Source organism: Haemorhous mexicanus, chromosome 2 (genome assembly GCF_027477595.1).
Source record: "Haemorhous mexicanus isolate bHaeMex1 chromosome 2, bHaeMex1.pri, whole genome shotgun sequence".
NCBI classification, from domain to species: domain Eukaryota; kingdom Metazoa; phylum Chordata; class Aves; order Passeriformes; family Fringillidae; genus Haemorhous; species Haemorhous mexicanus.
Genome location: NC_082342.1, coordinates 47,085,968 through 47,092,232, shown reverse-complemented (window position 1 = coordinate 47,092,232; position 6,265 = coordinate 47,085,968).

Below are 6,265 nucleotides of genomic sequence, written 5' to 3'. Positions count from 1 at the left end.
GTGTCAATTTTTGAGAACAACTAAAAAATTTCCCTTGGAATGTATATTAAACTGTAGGTTCAAAATGTCTTCCAACATCTTCCCAGAAGGTGAAAGTTCAACTGAAGTTATGCTACAATCAAGGTGCAGCTTGCATCATTAACTCATTAGAGGAATGCCTTGCCAAGATTAGAACAGAGAGTGGAATGTAGCTCCACAGGTCTCATTGAAGCCTTACCTCTTCGCTTTTTATTCTGCTTTTGCAAAACCTTCACCTCTCTCTCCTTGCTTAAAGAAAGTGTTTAGGAACTGTTCAGAATAAAAATAAAAACTTCTAAACTCCAACATGGGTAAAAGAATAGAGATATTTTACCCCTCCCCCAACTTTATATACTTAATACTGAAAAAAATTCTTGAAAAAAGATAATTATTTTTCTGAGAAGGAATAATTTATTATTTAACTAAAAAAATTATTTAACTAAAATTTCTTCAAGCTAGAAATTTCAATGAAATGGCTTTTGGATATGTAAGAATTTAAAAAAAATAAAAGAAGTAAAGCTGTTTACCTCTGCATTATTTATATTATATCTCTTCTCTACAGTACCTTTTTATATGTAGAATAGTTTTATTTTACACCATTCAAATGTCTGGTTTTACTTGTGCTTTGTTGGATTGCCAAAACCTAAAAGGAAGAAAAAAAATTTGGTCTTAGTTCCACACTGGAGTTGATACTCAATTTTTGCTTTTCCTTGCGTAACACCTAATATGCTTCTACAGCAAGCTTTTCATCCAACTATGATTTAAAATGTCAGAATGCATGTTTTTATTTCAAGAACAAAGTCTGTCCTAAGAATAAGTAACACTTCTTTCGGTGTACACAAAAATAATGAAGAATCAATTGATCAGTAAGAGAATGTAAGTCATCAGAAGGGACCTGGCAGAATCCACGTTTCTGAGACAATAAATATTAAAACTGCTGAAGTCACTCTGCCTTATCACCTTCATTGCTGTGTTTAGGTTTGGTCTCTCCAGCACAAGAATGACAATGACATTTAGGGGGGTGTTCAGCAATGGAGATGATCAGGGGTCTCCAGCATATGACAGCCAAGGTGGAGCTGAGGGAAGCTGGAGATGAAAAGGTTTGTTTTTGTTTCTTTTGCAGTCTTCACCTTCCTAATGGCACACAGCATAAGGAGGAAGGTTGACAATCACAATTTGCAACAAGGGAATTTCTGAGTAGGGAAAAGGATTTATTTTTTTATTTATTATCTATTGTATTGCATTGTGAGCATTCTTAAACACTGAAAGAAGAACACAAAGAATTGTGAAATCATCAGCCTTGGAGAAATTCAAGCTTAACAGGCCAGGATCCTGAACAACCTGCTCAAGATGACCCTGCTTTAAGTGGGGGTTTGGGCTACAAAACCCTCCAGGGATCCCTTTCAACTGGAGCTACTCTGCAATTCTGTGAAAATCTTTTGATATATCCTAGGGTCTCTGTCTTAATAAAATTGCATTGATGCAGCCAATATCTGCAACAGTGCAAATCCAGTTGGATGAACTGCTGTGTGTCTGGCTAAACTCTTTTCAAATTACACTAGTTGATTTAATTAAAGAGTTTCTTCTGCCTGGAATCCATGTTTCGTTTGTGGTGAATCATCCCAATGCTGCCTTAGATGATGTTTACCTGCAACTTTTTCACCAAGGTGTGAAGGAAAAGTACCAGTGCCAGTAAGGTGTAAAAACAATCATGGAAAGATTGTCCCAACTCTTCTGTTAGGTTGGGAGTGAAAACAGGGGTGTCACCTGCCTGTAAAATACTATCCTACCCTTAGGATAGTATTAGGATAGATGTTTTAGTTGGGGCCTGGCTCTTCTCAGCCCTAGTCTGTATGTGAGTGGTAAGATTTAAAGATGCACCACACAATGCAGTCTGGCATTCACATTCATGCAGGGAATTGTGGATTCTGGCCTTCACTACTCTAAGTTTAGTCTCAGTTACTCTAACAATATCCCATCACGGACAAGCAAGTAAGCTGAAATGAATACTACACAGTCTTAATCAAGAAAGATCTCAGACTGGCAAGTTTTGCAATTAAATTTACACAGATTTTATTTTTTATATAATAGCAAGGCTGAATGCAGTGTCATAGGGTATTCTGATAAGAAAATGGGGTCAATGCAGTAAAACGACTACTTTGTTTGTAATTTGCTTTTTAAGACTAAAATCCCAAACTATTCTGTAGAGTCCAAAGAGCAGAAGATGCCTGTTATAGAGAACCTACTGGATCCTGCAGATGTGGAGTCAGAAGTATTAAGCCAGAAGTATTAGATGCTATTCCATGAAACCACTGTCAGAATGCAATTCTTTTAAGAGAAAGAAATCTGTCAAGAGAGAATTGAACAATATTTTCTTTCATTTCAGGGACAGAGTTTTGATTAAAAAAAAGCCTTCAACATGTGCTAAATAGGCTTAAATTTTGATGGTCCTTGGGCTTTATTATGTCTGCCTTTCTGAGGCTGAGCTCATGGTTTGAAGCTGTAATCTCCACTTGTCCCACTAGCTCTTTCAATATAATATATGTTGTATCAGTGCTGGAAGGTTAAAGATTTGAGTGAGCTCTGTTTGGACTGGGCCCATAACCAGAGTCCTTTGAGATTTTGCTAGTTATTAGTGAAAGTAACACCCACATTGGTTTATTTAGGCCTTGGAAACACTACATTTGCAACAAAACCCCACTTTTTTTTGGTCTGGGTACAGTTGCAAGCAGGGGGTTTTCAGGTGAGGGCGAAGTGAGGATGGTGTGTGAGATGAGAATTACAGATGCATAGACTTGTGTGACCTTGTACTGATTACCCCCAAAATGCATCTGTTTTACCACTTCAGTTGGCTCTGCTGATTTCAATGACAATCATGGACCAAAACTTCATTCTTGATATTTTCTCATAAATAAACATCACCACATATTGAAATTCTCACCCCTCCTCATTCAGTTGTTTTTGCTAAGTAGATCCCTTCTTTGACATTACAGTGTGAAAACATGTTTCTTCACATTTCCTTCTTGGTAGAGACCGCAGAACCACACCTGCACCCCAGGATATTGCAGTGCAGACATAAGGTGTGGTTTTTCCACTAAATATCCTACTGTCATGTTTCTCAGATTAAATTTTTTTAGAGAATTTTTGGGAATATTAGAATATTTTAATTTTAAAATAATGATTTCCTTTTTGTGCAGATTTTTTTTTTTTTTTAAGATACAAGATAGTAAGGAGTCTTTTGGCTGTCAGGGCTTTTGTAAAGAACCCATGGCATCCCACAGATCTTTTTGCATCTTTCTGCATATTTGTCCTCAATATGAGTAACCAGCTCATACCCCACCTTTCATTAAAAGTTCCCCTAGGACTTTGGACAATGCAACAAATCTCTGTGTTGATTCCAGCTGATGCATTCTGTGATTCCATTTGCCCTTTGTGCGCCTATCAGGCCTTTCCAGCTCATGTGCAGCTATCGGGCCTTCCCAGCTCATGATCATCCCAGGAACAGCAAGTATTTCTTTGCCTTAGTTCCCAAACATTTCCAACTAATGGACTATAGTTTTTTTGTTACTAGTTTCCCAAGGAATTACATTGTGTTCTGTAGTGATAAATTTAATGTCAGTCCCAAGGCTGCACAGTTCTTCCAAACAATGTTCAGACATTTTAAACCAACTTCTAACTAGGAGAAGTAAGAAAATAATGACGCAGCAGAGAAAAATTACCTTACATCTTGCTTTATTGTTCCAGTTGTTTGTCCTAATTTCACTCATTAGTTTGTCATTTGTTTCCTTCCTTTATTGTTCTAAGAGAAAAGTGATTACGTTGAAGATGTGGTATAAGACAGTGAAAAATTGGACATTTAAAAATGTGCAGTTATTGAAGTAAAAAAAAAACCATTTATTATTTCATAATAAAACAAGGGCTTTTACTGAATAAATGCTATCTGAAAAATCATATTGGTATCTTCTCAGAAAAGGCTTAATCACAATAAACTCACTCCATTATTCTAAGAATTTATTACAATAAACAAAATAAATATCTTTAGAAGTTATAATTCTCATATATACCATGGATAAAAGAATACAAAAAAAATCCCAAAATGCTGTGGAGGAAAACATAGTCTGACCATGAAGGACCTCTAGTGGCACATATACTTCTAATCAAAAAACCCCTGACATTATGTTTGCTCAGCATTTTAGAAAGAATCACTTCTGGATTTTCAGATTTTTACTTCAATTCATGTAATATTTTTTGTCTTTACTTCAGTTGACACAGATGCAAAATTGTAATTTTGTTACAGAAATGTACACAAAGTCTCTAGCTGAACAATGGCTTTGCCCTTTACTTGTTGTCATTGTTATCTACTTTTATCACCTATTCAAACTTATGATTTTCTCAGCAGGAGGAACAGCCTGATAAGATACACTGAAATGAAATTGTTTAGCAAAAAGGAGTTGAAAGCAGATGAGGATACCAGAGCTATGTCTGTCTTGTATTTGTTATGGCTTTGCTAATTCTTTTATTTGTCCTCAGCTCAAAAGTTTGTTTTTTCTAAAAAGAAAAACAGTAAAAAAAGCCATGCTGGTATGTCACTCGTGGGCCGAGGTCGGGGCAGGAACAGACGAGAGGCAGGATCGTAGCAAAGGCGAAGAAGAACTTTATTCGAAAGGACCGTGCGGTTTTTGTAGAGTGGTACGATAGATTCTATTCTATTGGCTAACTAACAGAAACATCTTTCTCACGCACTGTCCTTGAGAGGAACAGAAAAACAAGGTAGAAAAACAGCACCTGCAAATTGTTTATCATCAACAGCTTATCACATCTTTCCAACTCCCTAAAATTTCTCACAAGCTGCTATGAGAAACTCTTGCCGTTTCTCTCTCCCTGTCCCATGGCTTCTACACTGGTACTTTTGAGTTATCCTTCACCCATTCTAGAAGATATCCAACTGTAAGAAATATTTGGATTCTTAGTTCCTTTCAGACCCGCTTCAAAATAGTTTGATACTTTAGACACAACTTTTGAATAGGAATAATTAATTTTTAAAGAATTCAGTAAATTTATTGCTAAAAATTTAGTCAAAAAGGAGATATATACCTACCCATTAGTCTAGGGGCCCCAAGTTCATTTGCAACTCATGAACTTAGTTCCCAAAGTCTAACAGACAGCACTTTAACAGTTGTTGCTGGGTTTTATTGTTTGTTGTTATTGTTAAAATTTAAATTAAAAAGTGATCAAACTTTATTTTGTTCCATATTTTTAGAATTCATAAATATTTTAGAATTCATTCATTCAGTGCCCTCTGGCACTGCAATCTTTCTGCAGCTGAGCAGCTCCAGGATAAAGCTCTGGCCTGGCAGTGTCTTTTTGGTGTGAGGCTACTGCAGCCTACCTGTAGCAAGGAATTCCAAGAGTTGAGCTTAAATGGAGACAAAGAGCACCAAAGACATGATTTCCCATCTCTGGAAAGCTGGCAGCAGATTGCAGACATAGGATGAATTAAATGTGAAGATAAGAGAACCACAGCTATGGAACTCAGATATGACTAAATACACAGGGTCCAGTGAGTCTGTTTCTTTTAAACTTGACCAGATTCATAACTATCACAACACTGAGACTAATCTTGCAGACTGATTTCTTGCAGGAGTCAGAACAGGATTTTTATTGGATTAGGAATTCAAAGTTAAAATACCACTAAACTATTCTGTTATACAAGTGAAGGAAAAATACATAAAACCTCAGTATAATAAACAAATAGGTATGTATGTTATAAATATAGCAGTAAATTTATTAATGCTTTTAAAACATGCAATTATACAGCTTTTCTTTCATAATGACCTTTAACATTACACCATCACAGAGTCAAAGAGGGTATTGAGGTCCTCTCCCAAATAGCCAGTACCTTAGTGGCTATTTGAGCCTGGGCCCTTGGGGAAAGGGGAGACTAAAATTCACCTTCATTAATGACAGGTACATGGAAATGTAAAGATAACCTGAAAATGGCACAGTAATGCCTCTTTGACTCCTAAATCTAATCCTATGAGGATGAATTTGAGGAGCAGCATAGGGAGATAAACCCAATTTGAATGAGAGAACTATGACAGAAAAAAAAAATGTTATGGTGTTGGGGGGAGAAAGATTAGATCGTGGTGCTCTGCGGGGAAAAGCTGAAGGTAGAGACCCACAGTGCCTTGTGGCAGAAAATCCTTTCTGCCGGCTCAGTGAGGACAGTGAAAAATATTTGCCCCAA